The following is a 27244-nucleotide window of genomic DNA, read 5'->3' as shown; positions in this document are numbered from 1 at the left end:
TATACACTATCCAATTGTGGAAATATAATGCTGTTTCTTCCATGTCACTGGGTTTAAACCCTTGAGTTTCCAACCCAATAGCACTACAATAACACTTCCATGAAAACAATGGTTACAATTCACATGGGAGTAAGCTACCACCTTCTCAAGGATAATTTGATTTTGGCAATGAATAAAAACAGAAAAAGATGGAAAAACTCATCAGGTCAGGCTGCACTGTGAGAAGAGAACTAATTAACTTTTCAGGTCAAATACCCTTCATCAAAATGGGGTAGGAGGGAAAAGGAAGATCGTATAGATGCAGAGAGGGTAGTTATCTGTGATAGGGTGACCATGGGGATAAACAGTAATTGGGAGAATTTACAGAGTAAATGAGGCAATGGACTTTCCAGTAATGTTTAGATCCCAAAAGAGTAAATAATGAAAAAGATCATCATAAACACAAGAGATTCTTCAGATGCTGAAAATCTTGACAGCACACACAAAATGCTCAGTAAGTCAGGTGGCATCTATGGAGGGAAATAAACAGTCAAAGCTTCGGGCTGAGACCTTTCACCAGGACTGCATTAGGCCAGAGGTCCCCAACTACTGGGCCGTGGGCCGGTACTGGGCCACAAAGCATGTGCTACTAGGCAGCGAGGAAACGATATGAGTCAGCTGCACCTTTCCTCATTCCCTGTCACGCGCTGTTGAACTTGAAAATAGGGTTGCCAACTGTCCAGTATTTGCCAGGACATCCCGTATATTGGGCTAAATTGGTTTGTCCAATACGGGACCACCCTTGCCCCTTATTTCCCCCGCTAAGGTAGAGCGTTCCTATGAAACCTTTCGTGCCGAAATGGCGTGAAGTGAAGAAGCATTTACCACTAATTTATATGGAAACAATTTCTGAGCGTTCCCAGACCCAAAAAATAAACTAACAAATCATACCAAATAACACATAAAACCGAAATAACACTAACATTTAGTAAAGGCAGGAATTATATGATAAATACACAGCCTATATAAAGTAGAAATAATGTATGTACAGTATAGTCAGGAAGATGAAGGCAAAACTGATTTGTGGGGGGAAAAAAATCGGCACGTATGCACATGTGCACACAGGTGCCCGTGCAAGGCTTCATGGTCATGGTAGTCTTTCTTGGGGTAAAGTGTCCCGGGATTTGACTGCTATTTTTGTCCCTTATTTGGGAGTGAGAAAGTTGGCAACCCTAACTGTAAAAGATATGTTGAGGTGAGTTTAACCCTACTTGAACACCCTTCCCTCCCCCACCCCCCGGTCGGCCGGTCCACAAGAATATTGTCAATATTAAACCGGTCCGCAGTGCATAAAAGGTTTGGGACCCCTGCATTAGGGTCTTGGCTTGAAACATCCATTCTTTATTCCATTCCATAGATTCTGCCTGACTGGCTGAGTTCCTCCAGCATTTTGTGTGCATGTTGCTCAATAATAAAAAGCCAGCAAGATTTGACTAAATGTTCCTTTGTAATGCATTTGCATTTCTATAACAACGTAAATACATAGACAATGTAAGTTTGGGTCTTTGGTCTGAAAAATTACTCTAATAAAGGGCCTGTAATGGTGCTGCATCTCTAAATAAAAATTAAAATAAATATAACAATATAAAATAATATCAACTGAGGCATTGCAATGAAAGCATCTGACTGAAAGGATCTCACCAGTATGCCTGGAACTGTTTCTGGATTTTTCTACAGATTTTTAACTGTGGGCTGTAGATATAGGATCATAGTCATAGAACACTACAGTATAGAAACAGGCCCTTCACCCAGCTAGTGTATGTCAAACTGTTATTCTGCCCTGTCTCATTGACCTGCACCCACCATCCATACCCCTCGCATCCATGTACTGATCTATATTTCTTTTAAATGTTGAAAACATACTGCATCCACCAGCATCGACTGTCACTTGTGTTGGGTGTAATTCCCTAGCATTGCTGGATGGCATTTCCATTGAAACAGTATTTTGAGAGTGAAGTTCAAATGTCACTCACGTTTGGCAGCCGTCACTGGACTGATTCATCTACCCATTCCACTTAAACTGATCTCATGCAACATAATCCAAAAGAAACCTTAAAATTACAATGCAATGGCACCTTCTAAGTCAAGAAAGTGAAGAAATGTGGATGTGATGGGAAAACTGCCTCGTCCTGTAGTTAGCGTACGTGCACATGCTTCTTTTAGCTGAGCTGAAACTAAGCAGATCTGTAGGCAGGTCAAAATTGGCAAAAGCAAAGAGGATATTCTGGCCATTGATATACGAGGGGTTATTGATAAGTTTGTGGCCTAAGGTAGAAGGAATCAATTTTAGAAAACCTAGCACATTTATATTTCAGCATAGTCCCCTCCTACATTTACGAGGGGTGATTGATAAGTTTGTGGCTTTCTGCAAACTCACTCAAAGACTTGAACTGCATGTGCACGTAATGAGAGCTGTATAACTCATCTGCTTCTAACTTAGGCCACAAACTTATCAATCACTCCTCATAATTTGCTTTATTGGGTCTTACTGTGCATAAACCGATTGTGAAATCTTCTACAAAAAACACAGTGGTGGAACATAAATCAAATACCTAATTTGTTGCAATATGGCCATATGCTGCATGACAGCTAAATGGTATAATCGTTTATTAAATAATGCTGTAGTCAATTACTCACACTATTTTGCCATTAATAAATTTGACTGGTGTAAACGTGCAGGGTTAAAGATGACGTTCCATTAAAATGCTTGCTCCACGCTTGTGTGAGGCTGATGGAATGCTCCGGCTTGGGGACCTCGTCTGCGTCTATAAACCCGTTGCTTTGAATTGCGTGACTTGTAACATCTGAAAAGTAAACATAATGCCATATACTGTACGTTATGTGTAAACTATTCCTCTTGTGAAGTTGGAGAGTTAGAATTAACAGGGGTAGATCAGTGATACCAAGAGCATTAATAATCATGAGATGTGGAATCAAACAAGGTGATGGGAGATGTTGGAGTACATTAATTACTGTATGTAAAGCTAGAAGTAATTGTCCATTTTCCCAATAGCTTACTTGACTGAAAATGTGGAATTTTCCATTTAGTTGTGGGACTCAAGTCTTACATTTTGCTGCATTACAAAAATACCCGGAGAAGCCATAAAGTTATTGTTTTAACATAGTTTCCAGTTCTCTGAAAATTTACTTACATCACCTATAGTGCAGTGAGACTCTGTAATCCCTAGGTCAAGTTTAAGCCTTCCCTTCAAATAGGAAATCATTCTTTGGTTTCAGACTCGATGGCATCTGAGCAGTCTGCCTTCTCTTGGAATTCAACATCTGCTATTATCCGCGAAGAATGAATTTGCATTTTCTTTTATGGAAATACACTCAGGGTCACGTGGTGCCAGACTTTGAGCAAATAGCTGGGGCTTGTAAAATTGGCAGCTGGGATCCAGATTTCCAGAAGAACATCTCAATAGGCAGTGCAAAGAATGGATGATCTGTTCGGTAAACACGGCTAATAAAGAGTAGCTACCAGCAGGCTGAGAGCATAAGCTCAAGAGAGACTGTGTCTATTTTATGCTGGGAACACGGTACAAAGTGTGAAATGTTGCGAGTGAAATGCAAAGGTTGATCAATTCTGTGTAATTACTGCCTTCAGTAATCAGTTCATAATGTATTGCTAATCATAAAGAAGAAATTTGGTCCTTTTTAAACACACATATAAATGTAAATGTTCAATCGTTTATATTTTTAAGACATTTCCCTTTGACCATCAGGCTAATCAACCAGGATGGATGAATTCACTCAGCTCAACTTTGAACTGATTGCACAACCTATGGGCTCACTTTCAAGGACTCAACAATGTATGTTCTCACGATTAATTATCTGTCTATTTATTTTTATTTGCACAGATTGTCTTCTTTTGGTTGTTTGTCAGTCTTTGTGTGTACTTTTTCATTAATTCCATAGTATTTCTTTGTTCTACTGTGAATTGCTGCAAGAAAATGAATTTCAAGGTAGTAAAGGGTGACACATATGTACTTTGATAATAAATTTACTCTGAACTTTGAATATTGAAGACTTATTCTGTTCTGTCTATTTGAAAGCCAATAGAATCTCTTCCTAGATGTCAATAGATTTGACCCCAGGAAATTATATGTGATATGAATTTATTTCTCTCATTAATTTTCCCTCCTCCTACTTTAGACAGCCGCATGTTCGCTATTTGCTCACCAGACACCGTAGCTCTTTTCTCTCTACTCACTGCTACCATTGGGCAGGAGGTACAGGAACCTTAGCTCCTATTCCATCAGTTAAAACCCGACAAATATCACGCTCTTGGAAACAGTGTGGATAATTTTAATCATCTAAATCTCTGGACTAATTCCACAACCTACAGCAGCACACACACAAAATGGTGGAGGAACTCAGCAGGCCAGGCAGCATCTTTGAAAATGAATAAACAGTCGACGTTTCCAGTCGAGACCGTTCATCAGGACTGGAAAGGAAGAGGGAAGGGGGTCAGACCAAGATGGTGGGGGGAGTGGGGAAGAACTACAAAGTGGCAGGTGATAGGTGAAATCAGGAGAGGGGGAGAGTGTGAACTAAAGAGCTAGGAAGTGAAAGAGCTAAAGGGCTGGTGAAAGGGGGATATGATAGGAGAGGACAAACGACCATGCACGAAAGGGAAGGAGGTGAAGCACCAGAGGGAGGTGATGGGCTGGTAAGAAGATAAGGTGAGAGGAGGAAACAGGAATAGGGAAAGGTGAAGGAGAGGGTGGGGGGCATTACTGGAAGTTCAAGAAATCGATGTTCATGCCATCAGGTTGGAGGCTACCCAGACAGAATATAAGCTGCCGTTCCTCCAACCTGAGTGTGGCCTCATCGTGGTAAATCCACAACCTACAGACTCAGTTTGCCTTGTTCTGAACATTGGTTGTCAGGGTTAATTTATTTATAGTTTTTCATAAATTCTATTATATTTCTTCATTTTCCTGTAAATGCCTGCAAGAAAATGAATCTCAAGGTAGTATGCGATGACATATACAGTACATACTCAGATGATAAGTTTGCTTTGAAGTTTGAGAACTTCCAAATCATGACAAGTTGAAACTAGAATTTTATGACAGGCTTTCCCAGCAAGGCCCTTCAGAAAGATGCAGAACCCCACCAGGGTGGTCATCTGAGTGTACTCTAGAGGAGCAATGCTTCATGTGATAGAAATGGGGCATTTGGCGTTTCGCACATTTGTTGGCTCAACGTATTAGTAACTCACCTTTTTAGTAACAAGAATAATACATAGTTTTAATGTGATTGGAAGAAAGTATGAGGGGGACGTCAGAGGTGCACTCTCAACACATCGAGTGGTAGGTGCACGGAATGTGCTGCCAGGGACGGTGGTGGAGGCAGATATATTAGGGAGAGAAAGGGATTCTTAGATGGGAACATGCATGATACAAAAATGAGGGACTGTCTGGGAGGGAAGGGTTAGATTGATCTTAGTGCAAGTTAAAAGGTTGATACAACATAGTGGACCGGAAGGCCTGTACTGTGCTGTAATGTTCTATGTAGTATGTTTGTCAGTCCCTATTGTGACTTGTTTCTTTCACTGCATCAAGTATTAACAGCCTGCAAGCTACCCTCCACGTTGGGCACCTTCTTGACTTGGAAATATATTGTTGGTCCTTCTTTGTCATTGGGTCTATGTCCTGGAACTCCCGACGGAAACCACTGCAGTGGGAGCAGCTACGGCAGAAGGCCTGTTGTGGTTGAAGAAGGTGGAATACCGCCACCTTGTCAAGGCAAAATAGGAATGGCGTGAAACCAGGATTTCAAAAATGCATATAAATAATAGTTTTTTTTTCAAATCTGGGGATCAAATTCAGGCAGGTCAACATGTAGGGGTATTGTAAACCCACTCTGTAGGTCATTTAGGAAAAATTAATATGAAGATAGGTGAATATATTTACTTACAAAATTGTCATTGACTTGACTCCACACTGTTTACAGAGTCATAATTTTTGACAGCTGATAATCACCAGCATTCACCTTTGTTTAAGTTTGAATGTTTATGTTATAATTTTCTAGCTAAAGTTAGAACAGTATTATTGATTTGAGGCACAAGAGACTCCAGATGTAAATAATACTGGGGCAAAAGACAAACTACTGGAGGAATTCAATTGGATAGGCAGCATCTATGGAGGAAGAGGAATTCTTGATTTCCCTAATAATATTTATTACTAAATTGAGGTTATATTTAAAATGCCCTTAGCCACGAGTAAGATACCAGAGGACTGAAGGACAGATAATGTTGTTCTGTTGTTCAAGATAGGCTCTAAAAATAAGCCTGGAAATTATGCAAGTGAGCCTGACGTCAGTACTGGGTAAGTAACTGGAAGATATTCTTAAGGGCAGGATATAAAAGTAGTTGGATAGGCAGGGCCTGATTAGAGATAGTCAATATGGCTTTGTGCATGGTAGAATGTGTTTAGCCAATCTTATTGAGTTTTTTTGAGGAGATTATCAGGAAAGCTGTTGAAGGGAAGGCAGTAATTATTGCCTACATGGACTCTAGTAAGGCCTTTGATGAAGTTCAGCACGGGAGGCCAATCCAGAAGGTTCAGTCGCTTGGCATTCGGGATGAAGTGGTAAATTGGATTCAACATTGGCTTAGTACAGGGTTTCACAACCTGGGGTCCACAGCCCCTTTGCTTAATGGTGTTGGTCCATGGTATAAAAACGGTTGGGAACCCCTGGCTTAGTGGGAGAAGCTAGAGAGTGGTAGTGGATGGTTGCTTCTCTGATTGGAGGCCTATAACTAGTGGTATGTCACTTGGTTCGGCATTGGGTCTGTTGTTGTTTATCATCTATATCAGTTAATTTGATGATAATGTGGTAAACTGCACCAGCAAATTTGCAGATGACACCAGGACTGGGGCTGTAGTGAAGAACAAGCAATACTACCAAAGCTTGCAGCAGGATCTGGACCAACTAGAAAAAATGGAGTAAAAAATGGCAAATGGAATTTAATGCAGACAAAGGTGAGGTGTTGAACTTTGGAAGGACAAACCAGGGCAGGACTTACACACTGAATGATAGAGCACTGAAAAGTGTGATATAATAAAGGGATCTGGAAATACAGCTCCATAATTCCTTCACAAGAGAATAGAGTTGTGAAGAAAGCTCTTGGAGCATTGGCTTTCAAAAATCAAAATTTTGAGTACAGGATTTGGAATGTAATGTTGAAGTTGTATAAGACACTAGTGAGGCTATATTTGAAGTACTGGGTGTAGATCTGGTCACCTACCTACAGAAAAAATATAAATAAGATTGAAAGAGTGTGGAGAAAATTTACAAGGATGCTGCCAGGACTTGAGGATCTGAGTTATAGAGAAAGGTTGAAAAGGTTAGAACTTTTATGAGGGGCATAGATAGGGGAAATACAAGCAGGCAATTTCCACTGAGGCTGGGTGAGACTAGAACTAGAGGTCAAGGAATAAAGGTGAAAGGTGAGATATTTAAGTGAACCTGAGGGGTAACTTCTTCACTCAGAGGAATGTGTGAGTATGGAACGAGCTGCCAGTGGATGTGGTGGATGTGGGTTTGATTCCAATATTTAAGAGAAATTTGAATAAGTACATGGATGGGAGAGGTATGCAGGGCTGGGTTTGGTATCAATTTGATGAGACTAGGGAGAAAAACAGTTCATCGGACTAGAATCAAAATCTACTATCACTGGCATATATTGTGAAATTTGTTGTCTTTGCAGCAGCAGCACAATGCAATACATAATAATAAAGATAGCTGTGAATTGCAGTAAGTATATATACTGTATATTAAATAGTTAAACTAAATAAGTAGTACAAAAATAGAAATAAAAAAGTAGTGAGGTAGTGTTCATGTGTTCAATGTCCATTCAGAAATTGGATGGCAGAAGGGGAAGAAGCTGTTCCTGAATCATTGAGTGTGTGCCTTCAGGCTTCTGTACCTCCAACCTGATGGTAACAGTGAGAACAAGGAATGACCTGGGTGATGGGGGTCCTTAATGATAGACTGTCTTTTTGAGGCATCACTCCTTGAAGAAGTCCTGGCTACCACAGAGGCTAGTGCCCATGGTGGAGCTGACTAAGCTTACAACTCTCTGCAGCTTATTTTGATCCTGTTCAATACCATCCCCCCTCCACCAATACCAGATGCTGTTGCAGCCAGTTGCAATGCTCTCCACAGTGCGTCTGTAGAAATTTACAAGTGTTTTTGTGAGTTGGGCTGAAGTGCTCTATCACTCTACATTCAGATATCTTTAAAGCTACCCGGTAGAGATGCACAATTCTTTATCCATCTGTCAATGTTTTCAAGATAGTTTGCCATGTGAGAGAGGCCATGTGTAAAATTCATCTATTTTCTTTACAATCCTAATAGGTTTGATTCATAGAACAACAGTGAGGGAAAGACTGCAAATGGAGTTTCATTACATCTTTTCAACTGAGGTTTGTGGGTTTATGATAAATAAATGAACTACTAATCTAAAAATTTACTAGGATCCAGATAATACAGCTTAGATCTGAATCTTTTATTCAGACTTAATAAATAAAGAGCTGACTTCTAAAACTTTGAAAGCTGCAGAGTATATTGTTTCATAGATTTATCTTCAGACTGGAGGAACCCACTTTGTTATTAGAGCTGCCACATGCCAGAAATGATTGATGACTATGTAGTTTCTGAAATGACAACACGTGACATTGAACTAAAGGGTCATGTCATTTTCTAAGGATCTAAACCATCATTGTTTATAGAGCAATTTTAGCCAAATTAAGAAGAGTAATTAAACAGCCCTCGGCAGGCTATCAGATAAACCCAGAGTATTGGAATGATAGATACAGTACCTTTCATGCTCTAAAGACTTAGTCTGAATGGAAGCTAAGTAAAGATATTTAAGCTCCATCAGAATTTTATATGTTTCATTTGAGTTCCCTCTCAGTCTTCTGAACATCTCTGCAAAGGAACAATCAATGAAGTACCAAGTGAAAATTTTAAGTAAGTCTCAATTTGTCAAAACCAAATATGCTATTTTAATTTTAAAAGATTGGATTAAATTATAAATTCAGCGATGGTTCAAGCATCTTGTTACAAGTGTGTGTTTGAAGTAGTCCTACCTCATCTTGTTAACCCTACCATTTTCAGATACCTCTCCAATAGAATCATAATCAGAGAATGCTACAGCACAGAAACAGACCCTTTGGCCCATCTAGCCCATGTCAAACTGTTAGTCTACCTAATCCCATCAATACCAAATTTTCTCAGTTTGTAATCTTTTTACATTGACTGTTTGTCCATCTTTGAGTGTAGTTTTTCAATGATTCTATTGTATGTATTTTCTGTGAATGCCTGCAATGTGACATACAGTGGCATGCAAAAGTTTGGGCACCCCTGGTCAAAATTTCTGTTACTATGAATAGCTAAGCGAGTAAAAGATGAACTGATTTCCAAAAGGCATACAGTTAAAGATGACACATTACTTTAATATTTTAAGCAAGAAAATGTTTTTATTTCCATCTTTCACAGTTTCAAAATAACAAAAAAGGAAAAGAGCCGGAAGCAAAAGTTTGGGCGCCCTGCATGGTCAGTATTTAGTAACACCCCCTTTGGCAAGTATTACAGCTTGTAAATGCTTTTTGTATCCAGCTAAGAGTCTTTCAGTTCTTGTTCAGGGGATTTTCACCCATTCTTCCTTGCAAAAGGCTTCTAGTTCTGTGAGATTCTTGGGCCGTCTTGCATGCACTGCTCTTTTGAGGTCTATCCACAGATTCTCGATGATGTTTTGGTCAGGAGACTGTGAGGGCCATGGTAAAACCTTCAGCTTGCGCCTCTTGAGGTAGTCCATTGTGGATTTTGAGGTGTGTTTAGGATCATTATCCTGATGTAGAAGCCATCCTCTTTTCACCTTTGGCTTTTTTACAGATGGTGTGATGTTTGCTTCCAGAATTTGCTGGTGTTTAATTGAATTCATTCTTCCCTCTACCAGTAAATGTTCCCCATGCCACTGGCTGCACCACAAGCCCAAAGCATGATCGATCCACCCCTGTGCTTAACAGTTGGAGAGGTGTTCTTTTCGTGAAATTCTGCACTCTTTTTTTCTCCAAACATACCTTTCCTCATTGTGGCCAAAAAGTTCTATTTTAACTTCATCAATCCACACGACTTGTTTCCAAAATGCATCAGGCTTGTTTAGGTGTTCCTTTGACCTTTTTGAATAGAACTTTTCCCCCCTTTTTCTTTCTCTCTCTTTTTTCTCCCTCTGTCCCTCTCATTATAACTCCTTGCCTGCTCTCCACCCTCTGGGCTCCCCTCCCCACTTCTCTTTCTCCCCAGGCTTCCCATCCCATGATCTTCTCCCTTCTCCAGTCTGGTATCCCTTTTGCTAATCAACTTTCCAGCTCTTAGATCCACTCCTCCCCTCCTGTCTTCTCCTATCATTTCGGAGCTCCCCCTCCCCCTCCCACTTTCAAATTTCTTACTATCTCTTCTTTCAGTTAGTCCTGACGAAGGGTCCTGGCCTGAAACGTCGACTGCACCTCTTCCTATAGATGCTGTCTGGCCTGTTGCGTTCACTAGCATTTTTTGAGTGTGTTGCTGTATAACTCATCTCCTTCTACCTTAGGTCACAAACTTATCAATCGCCCCTCATATATATATATATACACACACACACACACACATATATATATATATATATATATATATATATATATATATATACATAACATACATGGTAAAGGAATACCAAACATAGCAAAAGTATATATAAATATGCTGCATTTGCGAATCCTTGCTAATTGCTACAACAAATTGCTGTGAACTTTTCCCATTCAATATAGTTGTACAGACTATTAGGTAACGTTGGGAGCCAGGCATATTTGACAACAGAATGTTGCCAAAAGCTTTGACAACTTAGCAGTATTTGAAAGTAAATACATAAATTATAAATTGGAAAAGTTTCAATGCTGGCAACAACTTTCTGCTTTCTATACTCAGTGAAAACAGATCCATAAATTATCATTGGCATGTTAATAGGTACTAAAAAGTGGTGCATAACAGTAACAGCCTCACTTTATTTGTGCTATTATAAAGAATAAAATAAAGCATGCAAGATCCTTGCGCAGGAAAAATAACTGCTTCTAGTGTTGGTTTATAATTTGGCATCATTTAAGAAGCAGTTAGTAAAATGTAAATTACTGAGGACTCAAGAATGTTTAAAGGATAATTAGTTGAGAATACATGAACTTGGCATTCATTGTAAACCAAAGTTAATTACTGATAGCAAACAAACCCATTAGTTCTCACCTGTCCACTTCACTTATGATCAATAGCTTCAGGACAAGAGCAAATTGTCCCAGTCAATACAGTGGATGGAACATGCATTAAAGCAGGCAAGCATTCTGCAGTTATCTTCAGATAAGCCTGTCAGATTCAGATTAATTTATTTATCAGATGTACATCAAAACATTTAGTGAAATGTGACATTTGCATTAACAACTAACACAACCTAAGGATGTGCTGGGGTCAGTTTGCAGGTGTCACCAGATAAGTGACACTGAGATGCAGTCTCCATTGAGGTTATGGTTCAGAGCTGGTTGTCTTTTTAGGTCTCTAGGGATTGCTTTGGAGGCAGAGAGGGGAGTTAGGGGTCAGGCTGGAGTATAGAGGAAGGGATGTGAGGTTTCACGGTCAGGCTGGAGTCCAGGCCTCCGCCCCATGCTCAAAGCCCAGTGATGTGGATGTGCAATGAAGGATGTCCATGGATAGATGTTGGGCCGACAAGCATTGTGGACGAAGACCAGCGAGGATGAGGGCTGACTGCGCCACAGGTCAGCGAGTTCCTCCGGCTCGGCAGAGCACAGGATTGTTGGTCTATGAAGGCAGGCGGCATTAGGGGTCTCGGCCCAGAACATCAACTGTTTACTCTTGTCCATAGATGCTGCCTGGTCTGCTGAGTTCCCCCAGCATTTTATGTGTGAAACTTTTATACTTAATATATTTGCTAAGAATTTTAGTTGTTTATAAAGTCCATGCTTGTCTACATGTATAGTCACCAACTCAGGTGCAAAAATTTTAACTTTTTTAATGTCATTTCAATTCTTTAATCTGACCTGTCAACCATCAGTTGTGATTAACTGCTGGCACTTATCAATGTTTCCAGTTAAAGGTGAGTACATGCCTGAAGTTCTTTGGTGATGATCAGACCACTAACTTCTGCTCATTGGTGACGCCAGTCTCTGACCCTACATTCTCATTAACTACCCCCACTGTCGCAGCAGGAGAAAGTGAGTGGACTTGAAGGAGAGCAGCACACACAAAATGCTGGAGGAACTCAGCGGGCCAGGCCGCATCTATGGAAAAGAATACAGTCGACGTTTCAGGCCGAGACCCTTTATTGGGGGGAGGGGTGAAGTAAGGAGCTGGGAAGTTGATAGGTGACAGAGACGCAGAGCTGGAGAAGTGAGAACCTAATGGGAGAGGACCAAAGGCCATGGAAGAAAGAAAAGGGGGAGGGGATCAGAAGGCTGTGATGGACAGGTAAACAGATAAGGTGGGAAAAGAAAAATGGGAATGGGAATAGTGAAGTTGTGGGGGGGAGGGAATTACCGGAAGTTTGAGAAATTGATGTACATGCCATCAGGTTGGCGACTACCCAAGTTGCTGCTCCTCCAATCTGAGTGTGGCCTCATCGCAGCAGTAGTGGAGGCCATGTACTGACATGTTGGAATGGGAATGGGAAATGGTGTTAAAATAGGTGGCCACTGGGAGATATCACTTTATCTGGTGGATGCAGCATAGGTGCTCTGCAAAGCAATCTACATCAGGTCTCACCGATATACAGGAGGCTACATTGGGAGTACCAGATACAGTATATGACCCAACAGACTCACAGGTAAAGTGTTGCCTCACCTGTTTGGGACCCTGAATGGTAGTGAGGGAGGAGGTGTAGGAGCACTTGTTCTGCTTGCAAGGATAAGTGCAGGAGGGAGATCAGTGTGGAGGGACAAATGGACAAGGAAGTCACATAGGGAGCGATCCCTGCAGAAAGCAGGATGTGTGGGGGGGGGGGGGAGGGAGGAGAGAAAGGGGTGCTTGGTGGTGGGATCCCAGTGGAGATGGCGGAAGTTACAGAGAATTATGTGCTGGACACAGAGGCTGGTGAAGTGGCAGGTGAGGACAAGAGGAGCCCTATCCCTGGTGGGGTGGTGGAAGTATGGGGTGAGGGCAGACATGTATGAAATGGAAGAGATGTGGTTGAGGGTAGCGTTGATATCTGCCAAAGAGTACAGTTGATGTTTCAGGCAGAAATCCCTTTGCAGGACTGGAGAAAAAAATGCTGAGGAGTAGATTTAAAAGGTGGGGGGGGGAGGGGGCAGAGAAACACAAGGTGATCTGCATATTGTCTCTTGTTTGTGATTGGACACCTGTACACCTGTTTATTAATGCAATATCTAATCATCAAATCATGTGGCAGCAACTCAATGCGTAAGAGCATGGAGACATGGTCAGGAGGTTCAGTTGTTGTTCAGACCAAATATCAGAATGGGGAAGAAATGTGATCTAAGTGACTGTGAGCATGGAAGGATTGCTGGTGCCAGACAGGTGGGTTGAGTACCTCTGAAACTGCTGATTTCCTGGGATTTTCATGCAAAACAGCTATTAATGTTTAAAGAGAATGGAGTGAGAAACAAACAAAGAAACATCCAATGAGAGGCAGTTCTGTAGGCGAAATGAGAGAGGTCATAGGAGAGTTGCCAGAGTGCTTCAGGTTGACAAGAAGGTGACAGGAACCATGCGTTACAACAGTGGCGTGCAGAGGAGCGTCTCTGAATGCTCAATACATTGAACCATGAAGTGGATGGGCTACAGCAGCAGAAGACCCCGAACAAGAGGTACCTAATAATCTGGCCATTGAGTGTAGAGTTCTATAAATTGACAGTGAATGACTTGTATACAAGAGAATGCGCTCTTTGTTCAGTATGTTTTTGACCCACTTGATTTTATAGCAAAAAATAAAGTCTGAAATAGATAGTTTTCCTCCCAATTGTCTGGATAAATTAGAGAGGTAATTCAGCCACGGCCAAGGTTGTTTTCCTATTGAGACCTTTTCAGATTTGACTAAAACAGCAGAACCTCCACAGTTCCTGCAGAACACCTGTTCACAAAAATTCCAAAAAGGAACAAAATCAACAACAGTGGCATGCTGCCTGATTCCCATTGTAAAGCCATGCCGATTGAAAGGAAATTCTGTTGACTTTTCATTTAGTCAATCTAAAAGAACACAAACCACACACTGATGTCTTCAGACAAGTAATGTCATTAATGCCTTGGCATAATGCATGCTTTTAGCTAAGATGACAAGGAAAGCTGGAAGCAAATAGAGCAAAATAGAATTCTCTGCTATTAATTTGCTGGCCTTTCTTTTGCTGTTCCAGCTGAAAGCCTTGTCATGACCCAAGGCCCCATTTAATTTCAGAAGATCACACAAAGAAGCATCAAAAATGCTAAAGAAATATGCTATTTATGTCCTCCTTGTTGCTATTGTTGATGTATACCTGCTGTAATTATTACTCGCAATCCTGTACATTCAGCAATTTCTGAAGCTGAAGAATCCATTGTGAGGAGTGGAATTTAGACCAGGCAATTGGGTTAAATGAACAAAATGTTTGAGCAATTACGCTTTGGACCTTCACGTTGATACAATTATTTTGAGCCAATGTGATAACACTTTCTGCCCATGCCACCAAAGTCACATGCAGGTATGGCAAAATCAGTAGAAAAACTAATTGCGCAACACTGTGATTTCTTTCCATGATATTAAAGTACAAGAGGAAGAAATGTTGATTTAATTATGAAAAAAAAAGATTCTGCTGATGCTCGAAAACCAGGGCAAAACATACCAAATGCTGGAGGAACTCAGCGGGTCAGCTGGAGAGGAATAAGCAGTCGAAGTTTCAGGATTAGACCCTTCATCAGGGCTGGACAGAAAGGGGGGAGAAGCTAGATTAAGACAGTGGGAGCGTGGTTGAAGGAGTGCAAACTGGCAGGCGATAGCTGAAAAAGGTGAGGGTGATGGTCTGTGGGTGTCCCCCTCCTCCCACCTTCTTATTCTTGCTTCTTTCCCCTTCCTTTCTTCTTCTTGGGCATTCCCTTGGGTTTGAGGATGACTTATTTCCACTCTGATCTTGTGGGTTTAGAAGTGACTGATGAGGCCACTTTGGGATCTGCAGATCTATCACATAGGAAGCAGGAAGAAGCAGTTGTTCTGGTGGGAGGAGAGCTTGTGAGGTGATGTGATCTTTCGACCATTTCCACAGAGCTTCTCTGCGCTGAAGAATAGACCGCAGGATTTCAATTCCATCTGGAATTCTCCTTCTCAACTTTCAGAGGTCATGGACCAGGGATTCCCAGGTCAGGAGAGATGATATATATTCGTAACACCCTGGGAAAGGTTTCACTGCTAATGAAATGGTTTTTCTGTAGCAGCAGTGTTTGGGTTATGGGTAGAGATAACAGGGGCTTTGGAATGTGTGCCGTCCAATGGAGTATTTCTTTTCCTGTTGTGTGCCTGAGACCGAGGTCTTTTGTTTTGGCGGAAGATGGGGAGAGAAGGTGTCAGAAATAAGAGGTCATAGACATGAGAAGGGAGTGGACTTGGGGTGGGGCTGGGAGTTGATGAAGCCCGGGGAAATCGATGGAGGACCAGCGGAAGGGAAACCGTGAGCTCCAACTTGCACATTAAAAGTTAAAACATTAAACTGTTTCATTAAAATGGGTCCTTTTCTTTTAGTTTTACTTTACTAACCCTTTATTCAAATTAGGAATTACAAAGCTAAATCGTTCAATTGCATACAGTGTACTGTCTGTTATTCCGTGGTACTGATTTGTAACGGGGGAACAGATACACAAACAAGAGGTTTTGCACCTCAGACTGCACACGTTTGGCGGGGCCAGAGGTTGTCTTCCCTAGGCTAACACAGCCGACTGAACTTTAGGGTTACATATTTTTTCAGCAGCTTTGAGAATATCCTTGAATCTTGTTCTCTATCTGCCCCGTGATCTCTTCCTCTGACATGCCTTAAGACAGAACGTCTTGCATTGAAGATCCAGAAGGCATTTGAATTGCTTTTCAGAGAAAACAGCTCAGAAAAGGTCATCATTGCATTTGGATTTTCATTCGTGTGATGCCAAAAGGATTGCATCATGGAATGTCGGCAAATTTGTGCAGATACCAGGCTCCTGATCTAATGTTCTCTCTTCTCCTGGAGCGCAGGGCATAAGCCAGCTCCATAATGCTGTGGTAAACAATGAACAACCACCACTGAAATGATTTGAAAATAAGTATTTTCTTCTTGAGTATTGTGTTCAGTTTTGGTCACCTCATTATAGGAAGGTTGCAGAAGCTTTAGAGAGGGTGCAGAGGAGATTAACCAGGATGCTATCTGGATTAGAGACCATATCTTATGAGGAAAGGTTGAGCAAGCTTGGGTCTTTCTCTTTGAAGTGAAGGAGGATGAGAGGTGATTTGGTAGGGGTGTAAAAGATGAAAAGCGACATAGATTGAGTGGACAGCCGGCACCCTTTTTCCTGGGGGGGGGGCAGGGAAATGGTTAATATGAAAGGGCTAACTTTGAGGTAATTGGAGGAAGATATAGGGGGATGTCAGAGGCAGATTTTTTTTGATACTGAGAGTGATAATTACCTGATAAGCGCTGTTAGGTGTTGTGGTAGCAGCGAGAAGAAAGCATGGACTGGATGGTGGAGGTCTTTGATGATGGATGCTGCTTTCCTGTGACAGCACTCCTTGTCGATGTGCTCAGTGGTGGGAGGACTTTACCTGTGACGGACTGGGCTGTATCCACCACTTTTTTTTAGGATTTTCCATTCAAGAACGTTAACGTCTCCATACCAAGCCGTGATGTAACCGAACAATGTACTCTCTCCACTGTGCATCTATAGAAATTTGTCAAAGTTTTAGATAGTATGCCAAATCTTTGCAAAATTCTAAGAAAATAGAGGAGCTGTTGTGCCTTACCTGCTCTGTTTCCTGGCTTGGTACAACTTAACCAGCATAGTTTGGAAGCGCAGTGGAACTCACCCCAGGGTCTCTGATGTAATCAGCAGTAGGCTTCCCCACTACTTTACAGTAGCCTGCAGCAGTTCAAACCAAAAGGCAAAGGGTGCAGCTAAAGAACAAATCATGCCATAAGTGATGTAAATTTCCTCATGATGATGGTATCTTAAGTAAAATAAATAACATCTGTGTCCCAAACTTTGTTTAAGTTTATCTTAAGATTGGAAGGGAACAAAGTGACTCCTACACTTTCACTTAGTGTGTTGGTGATTTCTCTAGGTATTGGTACCTTGGAGGTATGTTTTAAGGGAAAATAGATTTACAAAAGGAATTTGGTCTAAATATAAAACAGCTTTACCCCTTTATTCCCAGACTTTTTTTTTGGTAAACAGTTCAGTATGAGGAATTTTGCTTTATCAAGCTTAAAAAGTAAGACTTACTGAACATCAGGCAAATAGCTTCCTATTATTGCTATTATTAATTATTTAGTATAACATAAGCATTGTAGTTTAAAATACCATACAAGTTTATGGATCAGACAACATAAATCCAGATACTGGAGCAAATCAAAACAATTTGCTATATCATGTGATATACATGTCTGTATGTGTCCATGGGAGATTGCATGTCTATTGAAAGTTTTCATCTAAGCATTTTTGAAAAGGAGAATTCTTACTCTAAGATATGCTGTTGACAGGATAATTTGTTTAGCTGGTGCCAGGCTTTCTGGCACATTGTTGGAAAAATTTTTAGCGAGCTAGGCCTTTTCTCTCTGAGGTGAAGGAGGATGAGAGGTGTCTTGATAGAAGAATAGATCAAATGTACAGCTACAGACTTTTTCCCAGGGTGGGAACAACTAATCTGAGGGGGCATAATTTTAAGGTGATACGAAGAAAGTATGGGGGGGGTGGGTATGTCAGATGTATGTTTTTTATACAGAGGGTGGTGGAACATGTTGTCAGAAGTGGTGGTAGAAGCAGGGCGTGTTGGATGGAAGAGTTCCTGAAGCTGGTGGTGTGGGTCCTGAGGCTCCTGTACCTTCTTTCTGATAGCAGTAGCAGTAAGAGAGCAAGGCCTGAATGATGGCAGTCCTTGATGATGGATGTTGCGTTTCTGTGACAGTGCTCCACGTAGATGGGCTCAAGGGTGGGGAGGGCTTTACCCATGAAGGACTGGGCCGTAACCACTACATTATATAGGATCTTCTGTACAAGGGCATTGGTGTTTCCATACCAGGCCATAAAGCAACCAGTCGATAAACTCACCACCACACACCGATGGAAGTTTGTCAAAGTTTTAGATGCCATACTAAATCTATGCAAACTCCTAAGAAATGGCATTGCTGTGTCTTCTTCATAATGGTACCCATGTGCTGGACCCAGGGCAGATCCTCTGAATTGATAACACTGTGGGACTTGTAGTTGCTGAACCTCTCCACCTCTGATCCCCCGATGCTGACTGACTCACAGACCTCTGATTTCTTCCTCCTGTAGTCAGTAATTAGCTCTTGGTCTTCCTGACATTGAGTGAGAGGTTGATGTTGTGGCACCACTCAGCCAGGTTTTCAATCTCCCTCCTGTATGCTGATTCATCACCACCTTTGATTCAGCCAATGACAGTGCTGTTGTTTTTTTGTTCTTGTACAATTTCAGAAAGGTACGTACATGCGCTCTTCTCACTGCTGCCATTGGGAAGAAGTTATAGGTGCCACAGGACCTACACCAGCAGGTTCAGGAACCCATCAACCATCAGGCTCTTGAACCAGTGAGAATAACTTCACTCACCGCACCACTGAACTGTTCCCGCAAACTATGGACACTTTTAAAGACTCTTCATCTCATGCTGTTGATATTGATTGCTTATATCGTTATAATTATTATTTTTCCCCCTTGGTGTTTGCACATTTCGTTCTCTTTTGCACATTGTTTGTTTGTCCTGTAGGATGCGGTCTTCCATTGGATCTATTGTGTTTCTTGGATTTATTTTTATTTATTGAGATACAGCACAGAATGAGCCTTTCGAGCTGTGCCCTCATGCAAATCCCCCGATTTAATCCTAGCTTAATCACGGTGTGCTGCCTTAGTAGCCAGTTATTTTATTTGTCATTTAGCACCCTTTGCTGGTAGTTTTGTATAGTAGTCATTTAGGTCATGTGATCTGTGTCTCTAGTTGATGGCATCATCAGTAGGCGTCGAGACAGTCTCCATGTAGAGTTGAGGGAGAGCTTGTGCCTTTTCATCCGACATCATCCTGACATTCAGGTCTTTAAAAGCATCGTCGGTATGTAAAAGTAATCTTTGGATTTATTATTTATTGATGTATATGCATATTTCCACAAATCAGAGATATTTGAACAGTTTGTGTGCAGATAAAATACAGATGGAATATTTATGCGGGCCATATGTTCTGGCTAACCTGTCATGAGGAAATGTGCATAAGATACATTGTATGTAGCAACATCTTGCTTACCAGTAACTTATCTTTAAGATATATTTGGAACTTGTTTGTATACAGTATCTTGTGTATTATTTTGTATCATTTGTGGTATACTTAATGCTTGCCTTGTACTTACCATAATGGGAATTTGGACACCTTTTGATTGTATGTTTTTCTTTCTGTCAGTTTTACCGTACCGCCAGTTCCTACATTAAAGAACATCAACTTGGAACGTCTTTGTCAGTGTTGTAATTGAGGATGGAGTTCATCTGCCTTTCAATTCATGCAAGGTGTGTGAAGAGGACAGGACACACGGAACAAATTGCAATGACCAATTAACCGGTACATCTTTTGACTGTGGGAGGAAACAGGAGCACCCGGAGGAGACCCATGGAGGGAACGTGCAAACTCCTTATAGGCAGTGGCAAGAATTGAACCTGTACTGCCTGTACTGTAACATTTTGTGCCAACCACTACGCTACATGCTGCCCCTTGATTTACTGTGTATGACGGCAAGAAAACAAATCTCAAGGTTGAATATGGTGACATGTCTGTACTTTGATAATAAATTTACTTTGAAATTTAATTGATCAGACATAAGAAGCAAGCTTTATATCTCATTCTTAACTTTTGAAGAACCTTTGGATCGCAAAGTATCAGGATACAGCAGAGCATTATCGAATCTTTCAAATGGGCAAGTTCCAATCCTCTGGATTTGAATATTAAGTTTAACAATATCTGCTCACAGATGTGGCTGTTCCTTCACTTCGGTGAGTTCCGGTTCAATTTATCTCTGTATCAATCCTTTTCCGATGGCCAGTTTTAAGGTTATTGTTACCCTGACAACTGTGGTCTGCATCCAGTCACAGGCATCCCCTCGGTTGTCTCCATGTCCCATCTCTACACCTTAGAACACCTTTGATGAGTGACCCCTGATGTGAAGCACTCAGCAGGTGCTTGACCTGCTGAGTGCTTCCAGAATCACCTGTTGCAAATTTCCTGTATCCACAGTTTTTCTTACTGAACCTCTTACTAAGGATTCATATTTTTTCATCTCTATGTCAGTTCCTGACATTAAATATATATCAGACGGTTGTTGACTCATCAGCCCTATCACAGGCACAATTGTCCCTACAATCAAGATGTCTTTAAGAGGCTGTACCTCAAGAAACATAGAAACATAGGAACATAGAAAATAGGTGCAGGAGTAGGCCATTCGGCCCTTCGAGCCTGCACCGCCATGCAGTATGATCATGGCTGATCATCCAACTCAGAACCCTGTACCTGCCTTCTCTCCATACCCTTGATCCCTTTAGCCACAAGGGCCATATCTAACTCCCTCTTAATTAAAGCCAATGAACTGGCCTCAACTGTTTCCTGTGGCAGAGAATTCCACAGATTCACCCCTCTGGGTGAAGAAGTTTTTCCTAATCTCGGTGCTAAAAAGCTTCCCCTTTAGCCTCAAACTGTGACCCCTCATTCTGGACTTCCCCAACATCAGGAACAATCTTCCTGCATCTAGCCTGTCCAATCCCTTTAGGATTTTATACGTTTCAATAAGATCCCCCCTCAATCTTCTAAATTCCAACGAGTATAAGCCTAGTCGATCCAGTCTTTCATCATATGAAAGTCCTGCCATCCCAGGAATCAATCTGGTGAACCTTCTTTGTACTTCCTCTATGGCAAGGATGTCTTTCCTCAGATTAGGGGACCAAAACTGCACACAATACTCCAGGTGTGGTCTCACCAAGGCCTTGTACAACTGCAGTAGTACCTCCCTGCTCCTGTACTCGAATCCTCTTGCTATGAATGCCAGCATACCATTCGCCTTTTTCACCGCCTGCTGTACCTGCATGCCCACTTTCAATGACTGGTGATGAAGATGGCATCTATCACTAAGGACCTGCTCCATCTGGGTATGCCCTCCTCTCGTTACTACCATCAGGGAGGAGATACAGGAGCCTAAAGCCCCATACTCAGTAATTCAGAAACAGATCCTCCTATCAGATGTATGAATTGTCTATAAATAGTACTTCAGTATTCCTCGTTATTTGCATAATTTATTTTGTAACGTATAGTAATTTTGTGTCTTCACAGTGTACTGCTGTCACAAAACAAAAAAAAACAACAATTAATAGACCTGATTCTGATTTTTAGCTTACTTAACCCACTTTCCGATGATTTACCATCTACCGCCTGTTATCTGTGAAAAGTGCATAATTACTTTCATTAATAGTCATTCTAGATTACTTCATATCAGAAGTACAAGCCCCACCCCTTGAACCCCAATTATGCCCCTCCCAACAACCAGGTAACATTTCCCTTTAATTAGAATTATAATTATGTAATATTCCTGTGACTGTGAATTTGAATTCCATTTAAAAAACCTGCAATTGAACGAAAATCTGGTTTCACTAAAAGTGACCACAAAACGTGGCACAGTTCCCAAATGGTCATTAATGTGCATGAAGGGAGAAAACTGTAACCTACCTAGTCTAGTCTCTGAAATGCCTAGAAAGCCTTTTGGTTGTAACCTAAGCAGTTTAGAAAGAATGTTCATAACCACTTCCAGCGAGAAACATACTAGTGGTGCTTACTGTCTCAAAAAAAGGTGTGTAACACTGTGGCTTTCATATCTTAATCCTAGATCACCATTTTAGTGGATTTTTCATCTGGTGAAAGAAAGATTTGTCTTCACCATGTAATTTCCAGCTTTCCTACATCTAGAAACTATTTACCCTGTCTTGTATTAGTAAAAAAAATTCACCTGAATTTAAGATTTCTTTCAGGCTGATGAGATATACGCTCGTTCTTAAAATAGATCTGGCTAAATGAATATCTGATTCAGACATTACCCTGACACAAGCAGAAAATTCCAGTGTGTTAAACTATTTCCTGTTCATTAATACAGTTCTGAATACCAACCCAAGCATAACAGTTATAAAAAAGCACTATCCAAGCATAAAGAGTTTTCTGATGGTCAGCACACTGCTGAGCCAATTGGCTGCCAAGGTTAATCTAAGGATGGCAAGAAGTTTTAGATGGGTAATCTCTCGTGTGGAAAATGAATAGTTTTGTTAAGTGTTTTCGGTTTTGTCTTTGATTTACATTGAATTCTTGAATGAATAACTAATAGATTCAGCTGCAAAGATTTGCCAAGCGCCCGTTTTCATCTGCAGGTTAGAGAAATCCTGAGTTGAGCTGAATATTTGCTGGCGAACGCTGTGCATTGAACAGAGTTTTATTATATTATGTTAAAGGACAGTTTGGCTTTTAGAATGAAATGATAAGTTTAATTCACAGGTACTTTCAAAGTATAGAAATTCACCTCCAGCTAAAGTCCAAGTTATGTTACTTTGCACTGATCTCAACTTCAGTACCAGACCACAACACTCTAAGGAATTAACCCTCCCCCCACCAAAAAAAAACTTATGAGCTCCCTTTATTTTTGTCAGGACAGGAATCAATCTTTGAACATTCTTTTAAAAAACTTAATTAAAAATAATTCAAGAAGTCTGAACACTTTAAAAAGTATGGATAGTTTTATTTATCTATTTATTCATTGAGCTATAGTAGATTAGCTTGAGTTGTGCCAGCCAGCCGGCACTCCCCCAATTCAATCCTAGCCTAACCACGGGACAATTCACTTTGACCAATTAACCTCCCAACCGATCTATCTTTGGACTGTGGGAGGAAACTGGAGCACCCGGAAGAAACCCACATCGTCTTGGGGATAAACCTGCTTACAGGCAGCGGCGGGATTTGAACCCTTGTCGCATATACTGTAAAGTGTTGTGCTAACCACTACTCTACCACAGGGCCATGTATATGCATCTCTTCCTACATGTGAATTTGTGTGTTTAAATATATGTGCAAGGGTATGTAAGGAGGAAATGATGATAAGAGCTGATTCCTATCATCATTTTTACAAAATCAAACCACCTCAGATGCTGGAAGTTTGGAATATAGAGAGAAATGCTTGAAACATACAGTGGATCAGGCAGACTCTGTGGAAGGTGAAACAGAGTTAATATTTTAAGTGAATGATCTAACTTTAACTGGGATATTCACAGGATTGAAGTTACTAGAGTAAAAGCATTTCAAACAATAACTGATCCAGCAAAAAGACATAGACACAAGAGATGCTGTAAATCTTGAGCAGCACACGCAAAATACTTGAGGAACTCAGCAAATCATGCAGCATCTGTGGAATGGAATAAACAGTCCGTGTTTCAGGTTAAGAGCCTTCATCAGGACTGGCAACAAAGGGGGAAAAAGCCAGAGGAGAAGGAGCGGGGAGGGGAAGGAGTACAAGCTGGCAGGTGATAGGTGAGACAAGGTGAGGTAGGAGGTAGGGGAATTAAAGTGAGAAGCTGGGAAAGGATAGGTGGAAGAGGTAAAGAGCTGAAGAAGGAGGAATCAAATGGGAGAGGACAGTGGGTCATGGAAGAAAGGGAAGGAGGAGGTGCACCATATGGAGGTGGTGGACAGGTAAGAAAAGGAGTGAGGGGGGAACCAGACCAGAAAAGGAGTGGGGGAGCGGGTGGAAAAAGAGAGAAAGGAGAAGCAAGAAATTACCATTTAGAGAAATTGATGTACATTCCATCAGGTTGGAGGCTACCCAGAGAAAATATGAGGTGTTCCTCCCCCAAACTGAGTGTGGCCTCATCATGGCAGTAGAGGAAGCCACACACAAGTGTGTCAGAATTGGAATGGGAAGTCAAATTGAAATGGATGGACACTGGGAGATCCTGCTTTTGGCAGTGGATGGAGTGAAAATGCTCAACAAAGTAGCCCCCCCCCCCCCCCCCAGTCTATGTCAGGTCTCACCAATATAGAGGAAGTCATACCGGGAGCATTGGATGCAGTAGGTGACCCTGAAAGACTTGCTGGTGAAGTGTTGCCTCACCTGGAAGGAGTGTTTGGGGACCTGAATGGTGGTGAGGGAGGAGGTGTGGCACTTTTCCTGTTCTCTCTCTCCATCTTGTTTTATGGCAGTTGGCACCCAGCTTAATGGTGTATTACCACCACCTTCTGCTTCGGAGTGTGCAATGGACTTACATTCTAAATCCCTTCACCCAATCACACACACACATACCCTAACCTACACTTTATCCTCCCATCTTTGGCCATCCTAGTACTCTATTCCTGCTTATCAATCATATCCTATAAAAAAAACCCTGTACCCCTTAAGAAAGCTAAAAAAACCCTAACCTGTGCTCTCTCACCCATGCCCAGCAACCCTTTTACTGTGAATTCCTGCACCCCCAATTCCCTTAGATTAATTCTCATCATCTCTCTCTGTATCCCATACTTCCTGCAACTCAGAACTACATGTTCTACTGACTCCTCTTCCTGAAATTCCTCACACAATCCTGCCTGGTGTTTCCCTGTCATTTTCAATGTTTTGTTTAATCCACAGTGCCCCAGCCTTAACCTAGTCCACACAGGTTCCTCTCTTCTGTATCCACTGCCTACCCTAGTACCTGCAACACTTTTTTTGTATTTGAAATAAATGCCTCCCTTTCCCCTCCCTGTCCCATCTTTCTTGTCACATTTGGTTGATTTTTTCCCAGATTATACACTTAACCTCTGCTTTACTAATACTAATGTGCATTTCTATATATTTTTTCTTTAATGCCCTCTTTGCCAACTCATCCACCCTCTCATTCCCCTTCACCCCTACATGTGCAGGAACTCACAGAAATTTTACTTGACCTCCCTGATTTGCAACTCTTGTGACTGACTGAAGGACTTCATAACGTACATCTTGCCCACTGTTTGAGTGAAAAGACCTTAAACTTGCTAGAACTGAGGATGAATCTGAGCATATCAACACTTTGACTTGTCTAGCTTCCTCCACCCATCGCAATGCAACCAACACTGCCAGCATCTCCACAGTATACACCCCTAACTTATTAGATGTTCTTCTGCTGGTATAGTCACCCCAAACCCTGTCACTCCTGTTTCAGGTTCCTTAGCACCATCTGTATAAATCTGAGTATACCCACTATACTTTTCCATCACATGACAGTTAAATACATTTACCAAATCAGTTTTATATTTTCCTTTCCTTTTTACCTCTAACAAATGCCAGTCTATGTCAGGCCATACAAGCTTCCACGGAGCTACAACCGGATAAACTACTGAAGGATTTATCCTTAGATCAAACACTCCACACTCCACTTTTCCTGTTTGGTGGGATGTCCAATCATAAACAAGAGAAAATCTGCAGATCCTGGAAATCCAAGCAACACGCACAATGCAAAGTGGTCATTGCACAACAAAGATGAACATCGATTTCTTGAACTTCCAGTAATGCTCCCCCTTCACCACTCCCCATTTCCATATCCCTCTCTCACCTCATCTCCTTACCTACCCATCACCTCCCTCTGGTGCTCCTCCCCTTCCCTTTCTTTCATGACCTTCTGTCCTCTCCTATCAGATTCCCCCTTCTCCAGCCCTTTAACTCTTTCACCAATTGACTTCCCAGCTCTTTACTTCACCCCTCCCCTCTCCCAGTTTCACCCATCACCTACTACCTTGCATTTCTTCCTCCCCTCCCCTATCTTCTTACTCTAACTTCTCCAAGTATTTTCTCCAGTCCTGCTGAAGGGTCTCGGCGTGAAACATTGACTGTTTACTCTTTTCTGTCGATGCTGCCTGACCTGCTGAGTTCCTCCACCATTTTGTGCGTGTTGCAGGAATGAGTGCGAGGAGGGAGATTAGTGGGGGGTGACAAGTGGACAGGGGAGTCATGTTGAGTGTGATCCCTATGGAAAGTGGAGAGTGGGGTGGTGGGGAGGGAGATATGTGCTTAGTGGTAGAATCATGGCAAACAGGCATGTCCAGTTGAGTAAAAACCAAAAAAACAAAATTGCCTTTCTTTGTGTCGATAGGCTGAATGGCCTAATTTTGCTCCTATGTCCTATGGTCCAAGTAGCATTGACCTAATTTTTACTACAAAAGTAACAAAGTGTCTGCAATGCATGTCACCATTAATACACAATTAACTGATGAATTAATGGCATTCAATAATTAATTTCTGTATTATTGGTCTGCTTTTGCTTTCACTGTTTGCTTTTGGAAAACACCACCTCATCGTCAGCCTTACAATTATTTTTGAGAACCTTCTGAACTTGCATCTTAATTGCCAATCCAGTTCACAGAAGAAAGTTGAGGTTGGTAATTAACAATGTAAGTTTAATGGTCCACTCAACCTCTCTGTCCAAAAAAAAATACACAATTTAAATTGGTCAATCTCAGAACTGAACTCAATAAAGCTTGGTAAATCATTTTAACTTCTCCCTCTCTCAAATCTCTCTCTCCTTCTAAGCCTTTATCTCTTAATTCTCATTTGATTGTGATTCAACCTCTTTCATTTCCTTTCCTTCAAACTGTTGTCCCAGATACTCTGTTGCTGTTTAACAGCCTTCCAGCAGAATATACATTTTACAAATAGAAGAACAAAATCTTCAAGCAGTGTATGCTTCTAGGAGATAGTTCAAAGTATCTGAAATTAAGCTGTAACTGTGTTCATAGCCTCTCTGAACTTCATTTGCTAATTTAGGGAGTCTGTGTGCTGATAAACTGATAATACTTTGCACTTAAGTTGTATTGCCCAGCCACTTTCTGTTGCAGGTGCAACCAATTTAAAAGCTGAAATGGTTCCTTATAGAAGCAAAAGGTCCTGTGCATGTTTTGGATGCT

Source organism: Mobula birostris, chromosome 6, assembly GCF_030028105.1.
Source record: "Mobula birostris isolate sMobBir1 chromosome 6, sMobBir1.hap1, whole genome shotgun sequence".
Taxonomy (NCBI): Eukaryota; Metazoa; Chordata; class Chondrichthyes; order Myliobatiformes; family Myliobatidae; genus Mobula; species Mobula birostris.
Note: the sequence above shows the minus strand (reverse complement) of the source record.